The following is a 26214-nucleotide window of genomic DNA, read 5'->3' on the forward strand; positions in this document are numbered from 1 at the left end:
GTGAGCCACTCTGCAGTGAATGATGAAAACAAAAGCAATAAATCAAGGCAAATCCACAAGTCAGAGGCAATAGTCCTGTAGAAATGTTCCACAGTCATCTCTCTAGAGATCGCTGTGCCACTGAAACAACCTCTCATGCTTTCTGATAGCTTCAGCAGTCTAATGTTACAGGCAGGCAGGCTGGTTTTACTAATATTGCTAGGCACTGAAAAAGAAAGATACTACCTACAAAACTATTTGTCTGTGAAATTCACCACTACTTTTTGAATGAAATGACCACAAGTCTATAACAATTATTGGTTTAAATACATACATTAAGGGTCCTACCTTACACCTGGCACAAAGTGATGCAAAGCAACGCACAGCGCAGAACAACTGTCATCCCAACTCATCGTTAATGTGTCATGTACACATGACACATTAACCTGCTGCGTCTGTTATTGACGTTCGGGGACGACGTACACCTGTTGCATGCATCTTTTAAAAATAAACTTCCTTTTTCACTGGAAATGTACAGTGTCTGCTTGTTAGATGCAAACAGACTTCTTCAGAATAAACTTACACCAAGTATTTATGTTTATTTCCTATATACAACCTCTTAGCCTTTTAAGCCTCACTGATTAATACGCTGTTTAAGTTGCAAAGCGGAGTTGGACACGCCCGAAATGCACTTGCGTCATGCATTTTAGTTCATGCTCTATGGATTGTTTAAATAGGGGCCATGAATTAATGCAAAATTTAGCTTTAGTTTTCCTTATTACATATTATTACATTTCCTGCATTTAGGATTTAATGACATAAAAAGTGCTCATCCCAGTTTCTCCAAGTGCTCTGAATACCTCCTTCTGTTCAAATAGGTTTGGTGTATTTTAAGTATTCAAAAAGCATTCAGCTGCTGTATTACTGAGGTTTTCAGGAGAAGCCAGGTATGAATATTAAAATCATCAGAGGCTGGCAGTGTTTGTGGATTGTAAACACATCTGTCACTACTGTTTAATTGGTAAACAAGTCTGACCGCTTTCTGTTTGTTTGTAAACAACCATGTCCCTGCATGATATGAAAGGTCATTAAAACAACCTGTCTACTACTCTGTCTACTCTATCCGCACCTCTCTGTGGTGTTTCATTTACATTTAAATTATAGGTCCAGAGATGATGCTTTTATCCACCGGCATTTGCAGTGAAACAAACTTATCAAGTGCAAAGCCCAGTCGTTTGACCTTAGAGACAAGTACTCGGAGAAAAAACAGAGGGAGGGAAGATTATTTTAGAGGAGGATGAAATGGGAGAGGCTGATGCGATTGAGCAAGAAGATGGGGATGTGAGGAGTTGGGTTTTGAGCTTATGGGACACAAGCAACAAATTAATTCAGGTGTCTAGACCAGAAAGTCAAAAAGTTATTCTGCTATTGTTTTGTCAAGAGGGAGACAAGTGGAGGCTGGGTGGATGGATGACCATGCTGCGGCAGGGAAGCAGGAGCTCAGCAGCCAGTGGGAGCAGAAAACAGCAGGAGGTATGTGGGATGGAGAGATCTGAAACATGATGAAGCTAGGACCTTTCATACATGTTGCACAGATTTAAACATTGGGTCCAAAAAGAAGTTTTCTTTCTTTTTCGTTGTCTTTTTCCTCCAAAATAATGTGCTACGTCTCAAGTCACTTTTTTGTTTTAGAATGCTTTTCAATAAACCCAGACCTAAACTTTCACACGTTGCTTTCAATCAAAGGTTAATAACTGAACCATAAATGTCCAGAAGCTTCTAAAGATCGCCAAGTTACATTTTGGGCAAATTTGTGATCATGTCAGAAAGTCTTTGCCTTTATAAATCTACCTTGTATGCTATATATAAATGCAAAATGTTTAGAAAAAAATGAATGACATTAAAAGTTAACTCTAAATTTTTAAACCTGGACTCCATTTTCCCATTGATTTGTGTCAAAGTGACTAATCCTAATTTTAAATTAGTCCATTGAGCAGAAGACCGTAACCAGGAACTGCAAATCAGTGCAATGTTATCACTTCAATTTATGTCCATTAGAAAGTGATGCCCTGATATCTGAAATCATTATTGTTAAACCAGACTATATTTTAATTAAAGTCATTTCATCATCGTACAACACGCTTCAGTCACAGTCGACAGACTCAGATTGATGCTCACAAAAGCCGTCTTGGTCCGTCTTTTTACTGTTTCAGCAATCACAAAGTCTGGTTTGGTTGAAATTAGTCATAATTTTACCCAGTTAGAGGTAAAAAATATGCTGGCTCTAAAGTTGCTTAAATCAGTTTTAAACTGATTAAAAAAAGGTCCACCTCTGCAGGGGTCCTTAACATTGTCAGACAATTAACAATCCTGTCAGAAGCAAAAACAAGCTCTTCTAGCAGAATTAAATTGACGGAGCTCAAATGCCCAAAGTGGTTACATTGTAGCCGGTTCACACCTGCAGCAGTTTGGCTCAATACTGGACCAATTTCAAAAATGGTTCTCCCAATTAGTCACTTAGACACAAAAAAACGGGAAAATAGGGTCCAGGTCAGAAAATGTAAAGTTACCCTTTAACTCTTGATGGTAGATGTGCACACAATATTTTTTTCTGTTGAATATTTCATAGCTACACAGGGAATATTTAAAAAACAATATATCATAGAAGTAATTTGCAGTAAGAGAAATACCAAGATAAAGGCTGGGTGCATTGTTCAGAAAGGTTTTAAACTGTTCTCAGGATTGATTCTTTTCTTGATTTTTATTCACTTTGTTCAAATTTCCACAACAAATTAGGAATGCAGCCAAAACAGTGAGACCGTGATAAATTCTCACCTCTGATGAGAAAATAAGTCTGTTATCCAGGTCTGTTATAATATAATAGTTCTTCCGTCACACAGAAACCTGAACAGAGGGAATGTAGTTTCTCACCCCAGGGCTCAGGCCAATTTGAACCACATTAGTGCTCTTGTCGTGTGGGGACCCAAACTGAGAGAACGTGGTTGCTCGGCCTGAGATGCAGGCCAGATGAAATATCCTGGAACAAACAGGATTAGGAAGCATCCATCAAGCAGTGAAATTCAGTTCATTCTCTGCAGTTGCGGTCCAGACAATAGTCTTTGTATCCTCAGATATCCTCAACCTTGAACTGCTGTTATTTATATACAGTGTCAGTAATAATCCAGTTCAGTATATGCGCAGTAAGTATTTTAAATTTGTAGTTGTGCGTGTATGTCAATCCCCTGGGAAGACTCCATAATGAGTAACGGGACGGAAGCAGCACGAGAGTCTGTCAACACTGAACTGTTTGCATGTTTGAGAGTTTTACTGTGTGTGCACAGGCGAAATGGCAGCATATTTTATAAGCGGATGTATTGTTTCACTTTGTGTGTGCGTGCTTTCGTGTGTGTGTATGTGTGTGTGTGTGTGTCAGAGTGGCAGTGATCCATTGACCTGACAGCTCTTCCTGAGGGAGTGCACACATCCCTGTCATTACTGCAGTACCCACTGCTGATTGACTGCTTTCAGCACCACTCAGGAGATGTCAGTCAGTCAGTCAGTCAGTCACACTGTTGATTTCAAGCCAAAGTCAACACACTTGAGTGGTGCTGACAGCACCGACTGGCCATTGATGATTTATGAAGTCCGTTTTATTACCGCAGTTTTACTCCTACCTGTAGAATCAGAATTTCTAACTATGGCATCATGGTGCAGAAAAAAAATAGTCAATAAATCTTGAACTTTAATAGAAGCCAAAAATGACAAGAGTTAATCAGGAATTCCCTGCTCAACCAGTCATAAAATAAATGGGACCATAAAAATGTCAATTATTTATTTCAGTCCACTTGATTTTTTTGTGGATGCTACACCTAAAGAATTATTGCATTTGAGAAACCTCCTCACACAGCAGCTGAAAGCACAGGATCAGTTTCTATAGCAGTACGAATCATGAGATACACAGTAGAAAAACTGTTTATTGTAGGATTTTCATTTCTTACAACATTGGTTTCGCCATGGGTGGATTATGAGACAGTGGGCTCCTGGGCATGAAAGCCCTATTAGGCCTATTAGAAGTGGGCATATAAGGAGGTTGAATGCTTCAGTTTACCTATTGCTAAGCCCCACCCTTGAATGCCATGAGCCAATCACATTTCATGCAGCTACATGCAGCTGATGTGCATGAGGTAAATGCAACACTGATAGGAGGTATATACGAGTCTCGTTTCAATTAAGCTGTGTGGCACACAAAGAAGAAAAACAAACAAGGACGTCTACATTTGTTATGAGGTAAGGTAACATAGTGTTAGCAAACTTTGCTGTAAAGTATATAAAACCTCGTACATTATGTTGCAACATTGTGTATTACGTCACCTTGTTGCAAACTCTGTGAAGTAACGTTAGCTTAAGTTAGCTAGTAGCCGCTAACATTGTGGCCAACTTCAGCTTCATAACGTTAGCTCATCATGTCACATGTTCAACTTAGTCTCAGTATTTTTGTTCTTACACGACTGGACATCAGTTTTAACTGTTGCAAAAGGTTTTTAGTTAAAGCCCATCCAACTGAAAACCATTAACTTAGCTGCAATGTTACAAAGAAAGCAAAGGCTCGCTAATGCTAACACCAGGACATAGTGAAGACCCTTTTGATGGCTGAAATAAAGAGCTTCTGTCCCCAAAAGTTTTGTATGGCATCTTTGGAAATGTCTTTGACACTGACGGCCGTCACTGTCAGTTTAGGCAGTGGGCTAATTAGGCTACTGTGGGCGGGATTTAGCGATAGGTCAATTCACATGTTGGGTATGGAATAAAACAGAAAAAAGGGTTTCAATGAAATACTCTATACTGGTATCACTTTAAGGGTACTGGTATCTTAAATTTTTTAAACAATACCCAGCCGTCGTTACAGTAATAGTTTGTGACAAACCATGGTTCACTCTTCTCTTAGACACATTTGCAGTGATTATGTCTCCTGCTTTGGACACAGATGATTATTCAATTCAATTCAATTTTATTTATAAAGACCATTATCACAACACAGTTTGCCTCTGTTCTCCTCACATCGTCTAAGGGGATAAAAAAGGGGATAAAAAATGGTAGAAACCTCAGGAAGAGCGACTGAAGAGGGATCCCTCTTACAGGACGGACAGACATGCAATAGATGTTGTAAATAACAATTAAATTACAGTAATGGCAAAGAGTAAAGAGAAAGAGAGAGGAGGAGAGAAGCACAGCAATAATGGTAATAATAGCATATCATATAACAATAGTGATAGATATAAAATTACTAAATTATTCAAATTACTTAGTACTGGCTCATATTACAGATGCTTCCAGGCTGAGATTTTGTTTTATTTAGTTCATTTTATCAAACACATATGAGACTGACTGCAGTAATATAACTCCCTTAAATCTTGACATCACAGGCATCATTTGTTAAGTATTTTCCTCTTGATGAACAAAACATAGAAATGTCATTTTGATGGTTCTCGCCTGTGCAGTTTAGGATTTTACTGCTTAATTGGATAGCAGCTGTAAATATTCAAAAGACAGACAGCTGGTTTTCACGTCTTATCTTATGAGCGTTTATCATTAAAGGCCCCACACACCCTTTTGTTGTGGCCATATAAATCCATATTTTTTTTAATTACACATCTACTGTACTGCATTGAGAAATCTATTTGATGCCAGAATGTAAACTGGGACTAAAATAGAGAAAAAGAAAAGGAGTCAAAAATAGTGCAGCTCACACCCAATGAGAATGCAGCCGTTTAAACTTATTTTTTTACAAGGTTCTGATCAACAGCTTATGACACAGGTTATTAAGCACAGAAAGTTATCACACACACACACACACACACACACACACACACTGTTTTTGAACTCCAGCCTTGTAAAGGATTGTTCTGCTCGGCACCTTCACATCTGATTAATTGACTTGTCAGCACAGTATTTTTATCCTGCTCCCCTTTGTACGTGTGTGTGTGTGCGTGCGTGCGTGCGTGCGTGCGTGCGTGCGTGCGTGCGTGCATGTGTGTGTGTGTGTGACCATGTGCAAGAGAGTCTTTATGCGTGTGCATGTGTGTGGTTGCATGTGTGTCTGCAGTCCTTCCTAGTGTCCTCTCTGTACTGGTGTTACTCCCTAGGCACTATGGCAACCCAATCTATAGAAATGTGTGTGTGTGTGTGTGTGTGTGTGTGTTTTGTGTGTACTTGTGTCCTCGTAGGCACATGAGCCAGTCTGTGTGCGCATTTCCTTCGGGGATTTTCCTGCTGTGTGCTGGACTCTGATTGGCCGGCGCCTGTGGGCACTTCCTGGTCTCTTCCTGTCCTTAAGGTGTGTGTGAGCGTGTGCGTGCATGTGTGTGTGTGTGTGTAATAGAGATAGCTGGCTAGTAAAAAGAGGAAGAACATGATCAATATATGATTTTTGTAGCACTGTCATTAACTGGTGAATTCAGTGAATCCCTCCTCATGAATGAGAGCTGAGAGCTTGTTAACTGGGAGATTTTGGAGAGACAGTTTGGAACAAAAATGGAGAGTGAAACAGAAAGCAGAGGGAAAGATGCTGAGACTGGACAAAGAGAGTGAGAGCGAAAAATTAAGCCTTTACTGTATTGACTCTCCATCACCTTGACAAAATGCCGTTATCATAATCCACCCTAAGCTATAAGTCACATTGAAGCCTTCTGTGAACATTATGTTTGGGACAAACACGAATGTACTCACAATTTGTTCTTGGAGATTTAAAGGTCACACGACCAATTAAACATATCAATTTCCTGTCAGGAGTTTCACCGAAAGGTCAAGAGTGTCTGAATTAGGGGGATATATTTGCAGAAATTTATATTATAATATAATAAGTTTATTTTCTTTACTGAATAATCACCTGAAAATAAGACTAGTTGTGTTTATGTTACCTTAGAATGAGACGTTTATATCTACATCAGGAGCTGGTCCTCATCCACAAAATCCCCCGCCATTTTTCCTCAGCAGCCCACAACAGCCCAACAAAACAGCGGCTCTAGATAGGCGTATTTCTGTTTTCACGTATTCCCCTGTAATTAGCAGCTGCTCAGCGACAACAGCATCAGAAAAACACTGATTTGTTGTGTAAAGCTGCTTTATTTTGTGATTTACAGGTTTAAATCACCAGGTATGTTTGTTTTGGAGAGAAGGAGTCCTCATAAGATACGATACGATACGATACGGTACGGTACGGTACGGTACGGTACGATATGATACGACAAGATAACGCTTCAAAAATTCATATGTTACAGCAGCTCAAGAGTCAAAAGCAAGAGAAAAATACAAAAAAGTGATTTTAGTGCTCAAAAAGTATAAAAATATTACAAAATTACAAATTAGATCAAATAAAAATAAAATTATATAAAATGAATATAGCTGGAGAAACTCTGATTTGCGGTGTAATTTATTTAGTGTTTCCACCAGTTTTATTCACCTGCTGATGGTAAAAACCTCCTCAACAATGAACCGAACATAGGTGAGCCTTACACAGGAGGTGAGTGGGAACTAATTAGAAGTAAATATTTTAAACCTGAAATCGATATGGGTCGATAAGAAGTTGCTGTATTTGTTATCTATTGGAAAATTTTTTACAGAACAGCCTCAAAATTGAGTTTCACATTTTTTGTTGTCTCATGAACCCACATTAATTATAATATACAATCTAATAATAAAATACAATTTAATTTGGAATGTTTTTAATAAAAATATATATGTTAAAGTACATGGGATATATTATTTAGTTTTTGTTTTTAAGCATGGTGGTATTTCATTGGTATTGGAAATAACTACTAAATTTCTGCTATAATAATATGCCTATTTGAAGTACAGTCTTGTCGTGATAGTGACTCCCTGCAGACTCCCCTCTGTCTGTTCCTCACTTTTTGTCAATCATTATGGATTCAAGCAGTAAACATTCACACTGCTGAACACGCCACAGACTCTGCAGCAGCTCCAGTGGTGCTTTTATACAACTGACCTGCAGACAGCAACTAGAGAGGAGAGATCCTCCCTACAGAGATCAATAAAGTATCACATTGCTTCTTATTTACTGTTCTTATGCTGCAACATCTTTGACATATTTTGCAGCCTCATATGTTTTATACCGATGTAGATGAAATGTGATAGTAAGACATCACAGACCAGTGACTATCTCTCATACAGTGTTAGCACAGGTGGCTAAGACTGGGCACTTTTAATATAAATATACGCTCATTCTAAATCTGATGCCACACATTTCAAAAACGTTGGAGCATTTTTGACACCGTGTCACATCATCTTGTCCTGTAACAACACTCAGTAAGCTTTTGGGACACTGAGGACGCTAATTGTTGATGTTTTGAAAGTATTTTTTTCCCATTCTTGCTTAAAACACAACTGATGAAGGTACTTCGCAGTCCGGGGGCTTCATTGTTGTATTTTGCATTTCATAATGATCCATACATTTTCAATAGGAGACAGAATTGGACGTTGGGCTAGGCAATCTAGTACCTGTTCTCTTTTACAAGAAAGCTACGCTACTGTTATGCATGCAGAATATGGTTTGGTGTCGTCTCGTTGCAGTAAGCATTGATGTCCCTGAAAATGATGGCATCTGGATGGCAGCGTCTATTGCTACGAAACCTGTATGTACATACCTTTCAGCATGTACGGCGCCTTCACAGATGTGATCTTTGCACTGGTAACATCTAGATGGTCTCTTTCCTCTTTAGAATGGGTGACACAACATCCATGATTTCCTCACAAAAACTTGTCAGGCTACAGCACACTTTTTCACTTTTCCATATCTTAGTCTATGACTATGTCTGAAGAGCTGAGGCCCAGAGAAGTTGTGTGGGCAAAGTACGGCATTCTGATTTTATTAATGTTTGAAGTAGCGTCCCAAGTTTTATGGAATTGGGTCATTTGTCTCTCTTCATGTTTTTTGTTAGCAAAGAATAATATAAAAAACATGTAACAAGCTGCTCGAGTTTAAGTGAAATGATATACATTGCATTTAGTTCCATAAGTAAATATCTTCACAGACTGATACATTTTTAAACGTGTGTAGTTGGTTGTGATGGGGTTTTATCGTTTTGTTGGACCATAATGAAGAACGAACAAAAGGGCTTAGAAACTAACGTAACGCATACGTAAGAATGTGAGATGATTCGTTTATTCATCAACTTAGGGAATTTGAGGACCCAGTGTTTTAAGAGCTTGACCCATATTAGAGATTCCCATCAGGATGTCTCAGCTGCATTGATTTTTAATATTGCTTTTTTCTCTCGTACGTCCCCAGACTGTATGGAAGTTTAGTGCTGAAAATTAAAGTATAGTCATCTCAGTAGTGCGGCCATGAATCAACTCCTAGCAGACCCACTTATGTCTGTTCCTACTTTCTGTCAATCTTTACTGAGTGCGACTCAGCTGCAGTGGAAAGCTTTTCATGTTGTCATGTTGACTTTAGTTAACAAAATCATTGACACAATTTGAAGCAGAATTGTGTACCTGGTCACTGGTGAAGGCTTCGCAGCCGTTGGCTACAATCAAAGCCAAGTTTCACCAGTAACAATAGTTTGTTAAATGTCCTATCGGCATTAATTAATTGGCCAAACCAAAACATCTGTCGACCTCTTGTAAGCGGTTCTTTATAATAAAATAACCATTGTACTACACATCTGCCAGTTTATACAACCATAAAACACACAGAGGAGGCTTTGCTTTTAATTTTATCCCAGTTGCAGTAGTTTCACTTCACCTGAGTCAGTGTGCATTGATGTACACATGGACTGAATCATTTACGAATTTGGGGTAAATAATGTAAACAGTTCTATGATCTAGAGTTTTTTGCTTGAAAAAAAAAAAAATATTTGGGGTTGAGGAGGGAAAATGTGTGCTGTTGGTATCATAGTGCACCACAGCTAATAAAAAACATTACTAAAGAGTGATAGGGCCCTTTAAAAAAGTTTTTATATTTTCACATTTAATGTGATTCTCACTGAGATGGAAGAAAAGACATCAATCAGTGTGTCTTCGTCTCCACAGTGGAGGGCAAAAGTTTGTTCTAAATACTTCTGTTCTCTGGCTGTGACTGCAGACACAGTAGGCAACACTTTCCACCATGCAGCACTGGCAGAGATCACCGTCGTTAGACTATTAAAAACAATAAACATCTGCTTTTCTGTCTACCACATATTGCCACAATGTGTTGCAGCATTAGCTAATTAAAATCTTCTCTGTACACACACAAGCTTCCATGCAAACACTCTTGATTACACAAACTTGCTCAGTCGACTTGGAGGAATTAGCACAAGCGCGTGTACACACACACATGAAATATAGACAAACATTAAAGAGTTTTAGGAAATTAAGAGAAACCCATAAAGAACTTCAAAACTCCAATTCCCAACCTCCCACTGGGGCAATCCTAGCACTTTTCTTGCCTTCAGAACCAATCAGGAAAGAGCTAAATGAGCCTCAGTCATCAGAGGACTGACTGATTGGTTTGCGGCTTTGAGGAGGAGATAGGCACCCTCAGAGAAACACATTCTGATAAAAACCTCAAGCAACACTTTTCAGTTTGACGCCACATGTTGAAAAAGTTTGTTTACGCAGGCTGATAGAGAGCTGAGTCACATGAGTGCATTGAACAGAAACAGCAAGGCTGCTATATAAACTCAAGCAGTCTCTGACTGTAACTGCTAATTTGTCTGCATTCACTACACTGACATTAGCTCTGCAGTCTCCTCCCTTCAGGTTGCCGCATCCTCATCACAGGAAAGTGTGATGTTTTCACCGTGTCACATGCAGCCACCAAAAACAAATGAAACTGAAATGAAACAAAATTAATTTCCGGTAAAACCCCACAACTACTTCTGAATCTACTAATTCTACTGATAGCACTCTTAGTCAGAAAGGCAAGGCAGTGTATGCAGTTTAAATGTATGCAGGCCAATGAAATGAGAAAGATGTCCACTGAAAAATAATCTGCAGTGTTTTTGCAGCTCAAAGGCGAGTTTCTTTTTGCCATTACATTCTTGTTTGCTGTAAAATCAAGCAGGAACCTCCAGGGTGGAAAATGTAGCATCAAAGTGCCAAAAACTGCAGTTCCTCTAATGACCACTTGAGGCTGGCACCAGAGGCAACTCAATTTCAGTAGACCTCTATGTAAAAATGCCTACAGTTACAGCTGAAGTTAACATGTTTACACCCTGGGGCGGATACAGTTTTGGTTTCTATAGCTAATTTCTACATTCATGACAACTATATAGAGGTTCATTTTTATATAACTCACCCATTTACATTTTATTGAGGCTCAATGTTTTGCAAAATTAAAGCTTTGAATAACCGGCTGTTTGCTGATAGTGTCTTTGCTTCTCCACAGCTCCACCCTCTCGCCCAAATATGGTCACTTCTGCCTCCAACAAACCAACATGGCAATGGCCAAAATCCCAGAGCTGAAACTTCAAAATCCACAAATCAGTGGGTGACATCACAGTAAGTATGTCCGTTATTTTACAGTCCAAGTGTAAAATACAAAATTTTGTTTATTCAAAATCAACATCCCTCCAGGATTTCACAGGCTTTTCGGGGGATAGTTGAGTCCTAAAATGCTTGATTTAACAGTCTGAATTTGATGCATGTTACCAAAGTTTTAGGTGTTTTTTGCACTAAATTGGGGGAGCAAGTGAAAATTGCAGAGGTCAATCCTAAAACAAAATCAGGCAGCTTGTTCCCAATAAATATAAAATCGCACTGAGTTTGTGATTTATACTACACTAAGGTTACCTCTAACAATGCATATTTAATCTTACCCACCTTGGATTTTTTAGCACTTGGATAGATCTCAATAGATCTGGATGCACCCGTGTAATGGTGTTTTTTCTTGCCTGCTGTACTGTATACATGTCTGCATCCTCAGAAGCAGAAACACCAAAGTGACTTTATGCAAAGGACTGCTATGTTTGGTGAAACTCATAAGAAACTACAGTGATTGATCAAATCTGCAGAAAATGTGCAGTGATTGGACAAAATTGCAATGTTGCACAGAGATTACAGTTACATTGGTTGAATTTATGTTAATTGCGATCACAACATCGCAACATCCTGAGGGTACAGGTTTATTTACTGCCTGACTAATATAATAGCCTAGACTTTAACATCAATTAGTTACAGTAAAGAGGATGAATCTTAGCAAAACAACAGTAAATAAAGAATATCAGGTCACATAAGTAGTATATAGCATTATATATACTGTATGGACAATAACAGTGTATTAATTATATTATATTATTATTATTATAAATATTTCCCCCATTCCTAAGTCTACATCCTCTTTGGGTACCAATACATACTGTTCCTCTTCTATCTACGTTCTTCAATGTAATATTGACACAAGTGAATTTTATCAAAAACAAGTCATTTTCAATTATTTATGCAATTGTAGATTCATGTTCAAAAACAAGTGTTTGTGTGTGAGCACCGTTGCTAGATGATGGTGAAACCAGCCAGTCGGACACTCCTTGACCAAAAGCAAAATATGGGAAACAACCTTGACTGTCTCTCTCTCTCTATTTGTGTGTGTGTGTGTGTGTGTGTGTGTGTGTGTGTGTGTGTGTGTGTGTGTGTGTGTGTGTGTGTGTGTGTGTGTGTGTGAGTGCGTGAGTCTGTGTGTGTGTCAGGCTTGAGTCACCTCTTTTAGCCATCAGTGCTTTATAACACTTCCTGTGATGCTGTTTAAGACTAATGAAAATCTTTTTGCTGCCACATTTCTTTATAAAAACTGATTTTTTCTTACTTCCAAAATGTTTTAAATTTGTTGCTATAGAGCATGCACAATCTTTACATTAGACATAAAGAAAACAGCAAGTCAACACTGTTGGGAGGTTTTCAGTGAGCGTTCATCTGCACGCATGTTAGAGAGAGGGACATCGAGAATGAAGCAGAGACACACAAGACACGAGCATGCTTTGAGTGAATTATAGATGACCTGTGTTGTCTGCCTGTGCTTAACTACAGTAGCTTTAGTTCTTTACCTGTCTGTGTGTGAACCATCCTCCATCTGATGGCTTCAGGTTCAAGTAGTGAACATTCACGCTGCTGAGCAAGATACTGCATCTGCAGGTGCATTTATACGACTGACCTGCACTCTGGAGTGCCTGCAGACAGCGACTAGAGAGGAGAGATCCTCCCTACAGAGATCAATAAAGTATCACATTGCTTCTTATTTACTGTTCTTATGCTGCAACATCTGTGACACATTTTGCTGCCTCAGGTGTTTTGTACCTATGTAGATGAAATGTGATAGTAAGACTGGGGATGTCGGTTTCAGTTAAATTTGCCATCAATAGCCCGACACCCATTAACCATTAACTATGCAGTAAATTCTTATGAGGAAAAAGTGAAATTACATTAATTACAAGAAGCCTTTCCTTTTAGTGTGGAGCTTCACTCATTGAGCTTTAGCGTCTCATTTCATAGCACTGTCTATTCAGAGATGGTCAAATTTTATTGTTTGCGATGTAAATGCATTTTATTTTATTTTATGTTAATTTTGTTGACAGAGCCAGCCAGTTGTGCTTAAATGCAGAAACACAGTGCCCACTGGTCACCCTCCAGTCGTCACTGGCTTGCTTTGGCCACTCTGCACTGTGCACCACCCAGGTCAGGTGGGAGGGAAGTAAGCTCAGCATAAAAAGCAAGCAAGATGCACAAAATAAATATTGCACATGTCCCAAAGTTATTGCACATTTGTCCAAAAGTCCACATTTGAAAAACGTCTCAGTATTACCAGGTTTTGACCTATCAGCTCGACTCAGAGAACAGGCAAGTAAAGCAAAGGTTCAGTCACTTGTGGTCTAAAACAGGCAGAGAGCAGGGATGCTGAACTAGAATCAGCTTGACATTGTGTCACCATTAGTGTTGTTCCTGAGGTAATTTTAGTATTTGTTGTAGTTTGATTTTACATGTTAGTTACTGAGTAGGTTCAGTGCTTGGAATCCAGATGAATTAGTGTTGTGTTTAGTCTGCGAATGTTGAGCAGAGGTTAGCGGGGCTGTTACTTTGAGGTGTTAGCAAGCAGAATCAGTATGTGGACTCCTGTCATATTAGCACGATTGGCGAAGTTAGAATGGATGTTTTCCCTCCCTGGGTGCTCCTGGGAGGATAAACAGGCCATCCATAATTAACAGCCGCTCCGCCTGCATTCTGATCCACTCTGCTTTAAAAAGAACAACTGTCACCATCGGTTAGAGAGGGAGAGAGGGGGAGCAACAGAGGAAGTGTGGGAGAGACACAGACACGGAGATGGGGAGATCACGCTCAGGCGAAGATTCCCTCGCTGGATTTGACAGACACCGACACACACTTACACGTACTGTACAAAACACATGCACATAGACACATGTACGGTTCAGAACATGCAGGCATCAGGTATAGAAACAGACAAACACCATGCAATCGCTTGCACACACACACACACACACACACACACACACACACACACACACACACACACACACACACAAAATAAATCTTCATGCGGCCTCTTACTCACACCCAGAACAGCACACTCATTTTGCTTCTGGCTCTGGGATGAGCAGTGAATGGCTTTATAATGTATTTAGTGAGAATACTTTAAACAGTGAAAACAGGAAGCTTCCACTTTATGCTGCTCCTGATACAAGAATACATTTATCAGGAGGTTTTTAAGACTTCAATATATCAGTATATCCCCCTGCTGTACATCCCACTCAGTGTAAACCAAGTTTAAACAGCAGCCTGTTAGTTTTAGTGGAGTTTGTGTCACATCCTCTTAAGCTTATTGAAGCATTTTAACTACTGTCTCACAAAAACTGATGATTTGATCTGAAGCCAGACATGTTGGAAATAGACACCTGTCACCTGACAGTGAGTTTGTCCGTCAGTTTGTGGGCTCTATGATAGCTAACCATCATTTGGATAACTTGCATTGTTTTGATAATGGTGTTACACTGATCTTGTTTGTTGGTAAAGCCAGCAGGAGTGCAATAGCCAGTGTGGTTTATGGACTGCATGTTCATGAAATCACAGAAGTAATCCCTTTTGATTCAGTAATAAATAAGATTGTTCATCCTCCAATCATTCTGTGTGATCACTAGAAAAAAATGGTGGCATTGTACGTTTCTGCAAACCTAGGATACGTTACATTTGTATGTTATTATGTAGCAGTGACGATCGAGTAATCCCTAAAACTTTACAATTCAACAATGCTATGGCTAATGTGTGGTTAGGTTTAGGCACCAAAAACCACTTGGCTACGGTTAGGAAAAGATCATGTTTTGGCTCAAAATGCTAAATGAAAATACAAGAAAACTACTTAAAAATTGGCAAAAAACAAACAAACAACAGCAACACAACAGCATGAAAGTTAAAAAAAAACAACAGACCGATAAGGAAATGACCTGAAAACTACTTACAATTATGGTAATTCTGGTAAATTTAAATATATAATAATTGCAATTAAAATATAGTCCTCTAAACTTTACAATTCAACAATGCTATGGCTAATGTGTGGTTAGGTTTAGGCACCAAAAACCACTTGGCTACACTAATTTCTTACAATTTGCTGGACGTGTCTTTTGCCCTTTTATCCCATGTTGTTCAAAGAAATCAAACAGATTGCTCAGGGTTCACAGCTTTAAAAAGGTGTCTGAGAGCAGTCTGATGTCGATCCAGGTTTTATTTAGGGTATATATATATATACACATACATACATACATACATATACATACCCACACACTGTATGAGGCACTTCTGAGTTTATTTGCATACTTTAACACAGTTTCACATGCTACGTTTGGTTTTCAGCCTATTTATAATGTATGTGTGTCGTTGTGTGAGATGCACGCGTCAGAATCGAGGACAGTTGTCGTGGGGACCAGACTGATAGTGGAACAACAACAGTTGATTGTACTGAATGTTTCTGGCAAGAAAAGTAGTACTCTTCCTTTGTGTCTTCCCTCTTCCCTCCTCTTTCCTCTCTGCCATCTCTCCTGTATCTCCCCCTCTTCTCCTCTCTTCTGCTTTCCCCCATTGTGTTTTCTCCCTCCTCTCTTCCTTCTTTTTGCCAAATCTCTTCCTCCTTCACTCTGGTCTCTTCCCTTTCCTTCTCCCCCCTCCTTTGCAAATCTATATGCAATCATCCCACTGCAGCAGTCTAATTTAAATGTGGAACAAATGTTGTGACAGACTAAAGCTGGATAGAAGTCCTTATCCGCAGAGTGAGAACTGAATTATCCTGCTTGACTGAGCTGCTGACACACACACATTGAGAGGCAAAGAGGGAGAGAGACTGAGAGACAGAGAGAGAGGGCACAAGTCTCATCTGAATTAAACCAACCTTTCTGTCTGTCTATTAGTCACCCTGGAAGCCAGTAATTCCTTAATTCTACTATGGAGAGACATTCACACATATTCTTTGAGTTTGTCTGTTGAGATTCTTCTCCCCTCCGTGGTCCCCCTGAGCCACCAGGACACCTGTTGAAGAAAACTGAGAAGCATACTAAAGCGATTTAGTTACTTTTGTAAAGTTAGATGACTTGCAAGAGACAGATAAATGTCCCATTAAATAGTATCATTACTTTATAGTAAGCTTTAAACAAAATTTATATCAGATGTTTGAACAGTGTCTGAAATGACTGAATTATTTATTGGACAGTGAGGCTGAAGAGCGCAAGGACTCGTTTCCACCAAAGCGTTTTTTTTGTCCAGCTGAAAACGCCAGGCAATCATCAGCTGGGAGCGTTTGAAATCATTTTGGAGACACAGTGTTTTTTTCAGCAGCAAGCTTTGGTTGTGTCGGTCACCATAATATGGAATATCTGTCAAAGTAAACATGTTTGCACAAGCGAGAGTAACTGCTTTGGATGAGGAGAAGGCTAAAACATTCAGGAAGAGAGGACCGACCCACCAGTCTGTGTGGGTTCATAGGGGAAAACATTGTTTAGACTATACGTTTTATATCAACAGATTTCTCCTCTGTTGTTGTTGTTCAGCGCTTGTACATGTCAGATGTGCTGGTTTGTCTTCATGATTTCTGTCCTCCTACCACTGTGACGAGATGGCTAAAGTGACAGTGATGAGTGTGCTGTTTTTACCCAAAGTTGAAAAATGTTCAACTCTCTGCACTCTGAAAAAAAGGGAAAAAAAACAAACACCCAACTGATAGTGCTCAGTATTTTGTAATTTTTGTGTGACTTAGAAATATTACTATTTTGTACGTGTCTGGGTAGTAAGACACATGACACACTGTATGTGAGGAAAAAACAGGCATGACCTGTTGTTTTGTGACTGCATAGTGCAAAGTGGTGGTAAAGAGCAAGCTGAACACACACATGCACTAAAATGCATAAGCGGCTGCGGCTTACAGTGACAAATCACGGAGAAGCTCAGATCACAACACACACAGAGGTTGCTCGACTTCATTCTCGGCTCAGTACACCATTACTCAGCAATATCTTTACACAGAAAATAGTGGTTTGCTACTATAGTAAAGAGTAACTAAACCCCCAAACCACTTTATTCAGTCAAAAAGCAATATATATTGGTGTTTAGTAGTGTTGTTGTTTGATTCAGGTCCAACTCTTGTATTAAAATTCTACATATTGTGTTATAAATATGCATTCTGACTGCCCTGTAAGGGTTCAAACTTGGCTATTGCATTTTGCTATTGGCTGATCCTGGTAGCAGGAGCCTGCTGTCATAACCAAGCACGCCCCCTGTCGCTGCCCCGTCACTGCCCTCTCACCAACCGACTTTGTGTGTGTGCAGGGGGCAGAGAGGTGCTGTGGATCAAGAGGCGGCACTATTTGGTGACTGGGCGTGTCTTAGCCCCCCATCCCAGTCCTGCCCATTTTTGAGACTTTTTTCACAGTCAAGGGTTGCGTACAAAACATTTAAAGAAGAATTTTTACTTTCCTCCTAGCTTTTCAGATCATAAAATAAAGTTCTCTTGAGAGTGCCACCTTTGTCGATTAGGAACTGTTCACAAACTGAGGAGCAAGACAAGACAGGGCTGGCATCATGACACATGTCCTATCACATATGGACTTGTATATATTACGAAAGACATATATGTAACGTAACATCAAACATTGATACAGGGAAATAGTTAAGCATGTTTTCCGATTTTCACATTGTCCTGCCAACCAGTGGAGTCAAATACAGCAGAGGGATGGTGCTTTTTGGGAGCATTCCATAGTGTTTACTCTTGCTAATAGAAACCAGTTTCCAAAAGAGGTTCTAAAAAACAACAATAACTTCCCCAAAAAAGATTATCTTGCACCAAAATGGGTCCCAGCAAAGCTTGCTCTAATTGTTCACTGCAGACAAAACAGTTGTTTATCAGAGAATCCGTGTTGTCGCAAGCCAAAGTGTTTTTATTTTGGGTCATTCAGCCTGGATGATCCAGATTGCTGCTGTTACAATAACAACACATCAATGTTTAATAGTCTGCAATGCAGAGATAACGCTTCCGATAGTCACACTAAAATCTGTGTGTGTGAGTGTGTGTGTGTGTGTTTTTTTTTTCATTTGTGCATGTCAATGACAAATAGAGACAGAGAAAGAAAGATGGGGAGTAAGAGGGAAACCATGGGGGTATTGGGAATATATACGTTAAAATATATCCATATAACCTCGTTTCCATTAATAATGTTTTACTTCTACAAACATCCTCAGACTCAGACTGTTATTTCTGGTCATCCCTGAGCTGCACGCCAATCCTGTTTCATAACAATTTGATTTATTCTTCCAACTGGGACAATGATAAGAAAGCTGATAGTGCTGCCAAATCCTCAAAGAGCGGACTACAGAAGACACAACATGAAACATTCAGCTGAAATTGGCAACTGTTTTTTTAGTGTAAATAAATCAATTAGATGTACAGTGCCTGGAATAAAACACATTTTCCAAGGCTATGGGCCCATTTTCTGGTTCAGAGCTGCTGGTGCTGCTACGAAATGGAGCTCATTTGGGTGTAAAAACCAAACAAGGACATTTTATTTCCATAAACTGGGACTGGAACTAGTGATTATCACCATGTTTCAGGAAGTATGGGTCAAATTGAATACCGTCACTGTGAATACTGCAGTGGATTGCAAATCTAAATATCCAGTGTTTAACAATAGATGCACCAACAGTAAATATACAGCAATGCATGGCGCTTAGTCGGGACAAACAATAAATGAGTCTGTCAACACGTCAGTATTTACAAGATACTTTATCTAATGTTTAGCATACTGGGATCATAGACTATGGATGGTCTACAATGTCACCTAACAGTTTTCTCACTGTTATTTTAGGTCAATTGGGGGAATTTGAACAAGACATAAAACAGACTGTTCTCACGCACTGTGTGTATGTTTTCCACAAACAGTCACGCACCGAAATTTCTACATATCCCATATAGTGGTGAGGCAGTAATTGGTGCATAACCCACATATTTCAGAAGGCTGTGATCATGTTGTTAAAGCACTGGCAGAGTAAAGTGGTCTTTAGCTGTCCAGTGAGGAGACAGGTTGGGGTGGTGGATGTGTCTCAAAACACAGGACTTTTCCCAGGAGTCTGGTGTTCGACACCATGTGAACTTTAAGTCATTTTATGATACATTGATACTATGTTTTTTTTCTAAACCTAACCATAGTCACTGTACTTGCCTGAAGACATCCAACCATGTTTCTTCTCTTAAACGTCTTTAACTTTATGTCAATTAAATAACTTTATGTTAAGAACATAACGTCATTCATGGGGCGCTAATTAGTAGCATATACAAGCCTTTGTGTGAGGATACGTTGCCCAAAGAAAACACTATCACATCATTTCTAGGGCTGCCATCTTCCTGTCAGCAAATAAGATGACATTCACTGATAGCAGTGGCCGATGCTTTTCTGTGGTGTCACATCATTTCTGTGGAAGCTACAGAGAAGGGCTCGATACTAATGGCATGTTAGAGACTATAGAAAGCGTGTTTGGGACGAACAGAGATCTTCCCTGGGACACCTTCGGTCACTTTTGGAGTGACTGAGGGGCTGTTTACACAGCAACCGGCCTTGCATAAAATGTAAAACTTTTAAATGCAACCCCTTCTTGTGGCCGTGTAAACTGGCAATGCGCAGTTCCTGTGAGAACAGTGACTTCAAGGCTGCACTTCACACATGCACGTGGTGCTCTTCTGTGGTCAGTCATTACGAAGTTACACCACGAACCACCGGCCTGGCATTCACACTACAGCGTTTTCAGTTGTTTTTGTGGATCTATGTACACGAGGATCGTTTTCACAATGTTCTCATATGAATGTGTTTTTTTTTTTTAAATGCAAAGGAAAGGCTTTTCCATTTTTAGCAGGGCCACTCTCATCTAAAGGTGGCCTGAGGTTACACTTTTACTCCAGTAATGCCACATTGTGAACAACAGATCTGTGTTGACATCTGCAGGAGAGCGAGTTAGCGTTAGCTGTTAGCAACTGGTGGCTAAAACTTACAACCAACGGAGGTTGCACTGAGTTACGTTGTGATGCGTTCAAGCTCTCTTCAGCAAAAATTAGCATTGGGTAAAGGTAAATTATAATTATATGATAATGTGTTGAAATGTAAAATTTAGTTTTTGACTAGAGACTTGAATAAATTCAGCTGTTTGAAGGAGAAATTTGTTGATGTTTTCACAGCAATATAAAATAGATATTAGACAGGGAATTATATATCATATAAAGCAAAAAGACTTTCATTGGCAGTTATCCTTTTTTGTTTTCCATGTGGAAGGTTTTATCAAAGGTTGTTTCATAAGGTTGTATGATCGAATTTGTGCTCATTCAAATGTTGTGTAAGGAAGGGCTGAATGACTTTTAAAATGTTCAGGTTTTTTGTGTTATTGTGAAGATTTCCCTGTTTTCCTGGCACAAAAGGAGAAATAATTAACAACAAAAACAAATGAAACAACAAAACATTGGCACTGGTTATTAGCTATTGGCTGTCGGTTTGGGTATTAGTCCAGAATGTCACAATCATGCATCCCTACCTGTAGGAATACCTTACATTATCCATGTATGCTTGCTGTTGTGTGTGTGTGTGTGTGTGTGTGTGTGTGTGTGTGTGTGTGAGTGTGTGTGTGTGTGTGTGTGTGTAAATGTCAGATTCAGGCACGCTACTTTTAGATCTGAGTCGTGTTTGTGAAATTATTCCAAACTCTGTGGCTGATTCTGTTGCCGTGCTGTTACCTTTGTATGCCCTAAGGCACACACACAGACACACAGGTGACTGTTGCTTTATGCCATGTTGTTCTCCCCAAGGCAATCACAGAGCCGTGACACACACACACACACACACACACACACACACACACACACTTCTGCTTTTAACTCTTTCCACACTGACAGGCGATCATGCTGACAGTCTATTATCTGCCTGTCCATGTATCATTGCTGCATCCCAGTGGTGTTCACTATTTTGGTGGCACATTTAAGAAAAACAACAAGATTTGCAGGCAAAACTGAATTGACCCAAATTGGTTTAGCTTAGAGGGGGAAAAAAACATAAGCTCATTAAATTTAATTTTAGTCATTTGCTGTTGATGTGGACTAGATTTCAAGGAAAGACTTAAACTACCTCCTGCATTTTTGTGGTGTCTTTTACCGTTTCAGACAATTGTTAAGGACACTTAAAGAGGTTAGGGTGCTACTGTTTGAAATATAGACTCATAATTCAGCCAAAAACATTAAAATCTTCTTTTTTTATTTGCTCCTCTTCCTTTCCATCTGTTCGGTCATTCTTTATATCTTTGGCATCTCTGTTTTTTGCCAGTAAATTCAATTTCATTTGATCTTCCCCTCCTTGTTTGTGTGTGTGACCATGACTAACAGGTCACTGCTGTTCAGCACTGCAGCCAATCCCTTTAGGTCCTCGTCGCTGCTGCTTGTTTAGCGACCTTGACAGCCTTTCTCTGTCCCTCTGAGTCGCACTATTCCCCCTCTCCACTCCTCCCCTCCCCTCCATCTTTCTCACCCGCCTCTTTAATGCCTTTTTTTGTTCTTTTCCCCTTTTTCTTTCCCTCTGATCTCCTCTGCTCTCTGTTCTTGCTCTTGTCCTGGTCTTTCCTCTTTGCTCCGTGTTTAGCAACCTTGACAGCCTTTTTCCATCCCTCTAGGTCAAATCATCCCTCCTCGCTCTGTCCCTTCTCGTTCCTCTCTTTCATGGCATCGCTTCACAATTTTTCTTTTCTCTCCCTTCTACTGCCCTCCTCCATTGCTTCCCATTCACAACCTGTGATCTATGTCAGTGTGTTAGGGTGTAACAAAGGCGGATAAAAATTCAGCGCAGTTTCCACTAAAATGTGTCAGGAGTCAGCAGATGTTACCTGTATTTCTTTAGCCTTCAAGTTGATGCTGCAGATTAATACTTTAACGGACATTCGGATGCTTTTAGAGGTCAGTGATAGCAGTGCAGGTGGAAATCGTTGTGACTTCTTTTTTTCCCTCTGCAGCAGTTAGAGGAGTTTGCGTTGCTGGTTGGATAACTTATCAGACAATCTGGTCAGAGCTGATCAGGCTGATGGATGAGACGAACAGTTGCTGCAGACTTTTAGACCCAGCAAAATAATTGGTTAAGTGTAATGGGCCTGACATTCTGCTGCTCCATCTGTGCCCAGATTACGCTCTGCACTCCGAGTGTTGTGCAGTCATTAACTGAACAATGTATGTACTCCAATAGTACTCCTAATTAACAGTCTTGCTCCAAAAATATGAAATCATTATGTTGTGGTAGATGTTTTAATCATACCGAGCTGCCACAAATACACAAATGTGTGAGAAACTCTGCATTTGAGTGAGTTTACTGCGTGCTTTTGTCCCAAAGGTGTCTCAGGGGACATTGTTGTTCTCCCCAAACATGTTTTTTTATTGTCACCTGAAAGATGTTTGTCTAGAGCACTGGTTTTTAGCCTGTGCAAAACTTTTGTGACACAACAAAAAGCATCTGCCACTGCCATCCGTTAATGTCATCTTATTGCAGATGGCAGTCAACAAGGTGAATATCAGCCGATAGTGATGTTCAGCAGATAAATCGGTGCATCCCTAAAGAATTTCAACAATATTAATGTGACAGTCCATTGACTAATGCCAGTAATGTACAGGTTGGATCATTTCTCTGAGGAAAAAAATAATCAAACCTACTGAAAAACATCCTGAAGTGACACAACGCTGTTTGATTACCGTATCGCATTGTGATGGAACTTTTAACTGTTTTATTGTCTCCAGCTACTGCAGCGTTCATCCTTTGTTTGCTCTGTCAAGGTTACATGTGTTGTCCTACACGACATGAACACAGCCTGTTTCATCCATTGCACCTGCAGCCACTTGTTTCCTACAGTGTCATGCGTTTGATTATTTGAGAACAATCGTTATGAGACACGACTTTGTTAAGACTGCCGTGACTGAGCTTCACTTCTAGCGAGTGTTATGACTCCTACTTGGAAATAAACTCTGAAATCACTTCCAACATCGTCTAGTGTAAGATCAGCATGAGCCAGCAAACTCTTTGACTCACCTCCTCCCATTTGTCTCTCTCCTCCCCCATGCCCTCTCCATCCCTCCCCCTCTCCCCTCTCCAGCTTCCCCACATCCCCTTTCTCACATCTTATCCTCTCTTTCTATTTGTACCTCTTTTCTTCTCCCACTTCCTCCCTCTCTCTATCTACCTCCTTTCTTCTCACTTACCCGCTCTTCCTCTGCCTCTCCCCTCCTCTTTCTCTCGCCCGTCTCCTAATCCCTCCTCTCCACCCTAATTTAAACTCTTTGAAGCCTTCAATAAGGCTCCATAATAAGCTTCTCCCTCTTCAGGCAAGGCAAGGGAGCAGCCTCCCAGTTGCATTCTGCCGCTGTGTGAGTGCTGGCGTGTTTGTGTGTGTGTTCTCTGTTTATTAGCGTCTCTGCTTGTGAGCTTTCATGCCTGTGTTTGTGCATGTAACGTGTGTGTGTGTGTGAGTGTGTGAGTAGTGTGAACCTAAACGCTGAGCAGAGAGCCGTGAGGGGAACAGAGGAGCATATTGTGGAACATATCAGAATACGACTCCACTGCAGATTAGACTGTATAAGTAGGTTATTGATGCAAACCGTTCCGCAACAGTTAGAATTCAGTTACATGTTTTTGAATTGAATCGAATTGAATTTGAGTTCCTCATTAGGGACGGCGTCGAAGCCTAAATGAATGCTTTGACCAATTCTCCAACATGAAATCAAGATATACAGAGGATGCCCCAGATTGGTCCACTTTAAATGATTGCACTTCTGGAAAAAGCAAACCTCTGAGTCCTTTTCCTCGTACTGGATCTCCACAGGTTTGTCTGCTAGCTTCCATCAGAAAAACCAACATGTTGTCATCCTAAATCGCATATTGCCATTTTGTCAGGCGACTTGCATGTCTTTATGTAATGCTCTGGTTATGTTTCTGCGTCTGATATTTGTGTTACGGGATGTAAACAAATGCACACGCTAGCACGGATTGTTAGGATTAGGCAAAAGACGCATATTGTAAGGTGGATTGTAAGGTAACATTTGAAAACCTAAACTAGCTAAAAGTCAGCAGAAGGGAAGCTTACAAACCAGTGAGTTGATTTCCAAATCCTGATGAGTGACTTAGAGCCACATGCCATCACCATCCAAAGCCAACCACAAAAAGCACCACAAAGACTTGCAAACTGCACACAAGAGCCTACATTTTGCAATTTAGTATCAAAATTAAGCCTGCATTTAGCAGTTTTTTCTCAAATTTAGCTGAGCTGACAGAGAGGCGATTGGAAACGTCTGTGCCATATATGGTGTCACTGGTTAGGAATTTAGCAGGTTAATTTCCCATACTGTAATATTCGTTAAGCTACAATAGATTAGAAACTGGTTTTAGCACAAACACACACACTGAAAAACTGGCATAAAGCCTTTAGCACTGCTCCTACACAAACAAATAATAAAACACACAACATGTGCTCACATACACATATTCAAAGAGACCATAAACATACTCTGCTTACTGCACACACACACACACACAAACACACACAAACACACATCCTGCTGCATGGGTTTATCTTCATGATGATAGTAATCAGTGTGAAGCCCACTGGCTACAGCAGCAGACTGCTTGGTAGTCATTACTGTTAGCTTAACTGTTTACACCCGTTAATCAAATTAGCAAGTCTCACACACACACGCATGCACACACACAGAATTGCACATGCACAAACATGCATACGAATATAAAGAGATGCACTCAGTTGAAACACACTCGTGTACACACACACACACACACACACACACACACACACACACACACACACACACACAGGGGATGTAAACATGGAGAAGGGCTCAGAGTTCCATCTGAGATTAATTATCTGTCCTACAGCAGAGACACAGGCAGAGACAGAGAGGTGGAGGGAGAGAGGAAGAGAGATCTCCACTCTTGTGTAGGTAGAGAGATATAAATGAGATGAATACAGAGAGGAGGAAGAAGAAGAGACGTGGGGAGCCGGTGGGTGGCAGACAGAGAGAGAGGAACGAAGACGTATGCAGGAGTTGAACTTCTACCTCTTATCTTAAAAGTGAAATCTCAGAGTACTCTTAAGTATCCAAACACATAACAAACACACAGTGACAACCAGAGCAGGGAGCCTGGAGGCTATAAGAGAGCTTTTAATATCTACTTGCGTCTGCATGTGTTGTCTTCAGGCCAATGTTTTCAGGCAATGATGATGGGAAGTTGTGTTTCCAGTAAGAATAGAGTGGCAATAGATCAATAGGTATGATACAGTGGGCTCTGGGTATCAATATATAATAAAAATAGGGATAATAGTTGGTTGGAGTAGCCCACATACATTACATCAAAAACTGACCATGTAGCAGCAGCCATCATTCATCAGCCATTACAGTAAGTTAAAGCAGTTAAAGCAGCTGAGTTGTGTCTCTTCCAAAGGCAGCAACAACTGAAGCTCAAAGACGTTTTGAGTTTTTTAAGGCAGACACTAGATTTCAGATTTTTCACTGTGTCGGAGCCAAACACTCAAGATGACTGGCAGGTGCTGTGGCATGAACTTAACAGTGTACCTCCTGCCTAGAGGCTGAAAGTTGGATATTTTAGCTTTTAGGGAGTCGCAGAGTGACCAGGATTCAATTATGTTGGACTGACTTCTCGAAAGTAACTTAAACCA

The sequence above is a fragment of the Plectropomus leopardus genome, chromosome 7 (assembly GCF_008729295.1).
Source record: "Plectropomus leopardus isolate mb chromosome 7, YSFRI_Pleo_2.0, whole genome shotgun sequence".
In the NCBI taxonomy this organism is placed as follows: domain Eukaryota; kingdom Metazoa; phylum Chordata; class Actinopteri; order Perciformes; family Serranidae; genus Plectropomus; species Plectropomus leopardus.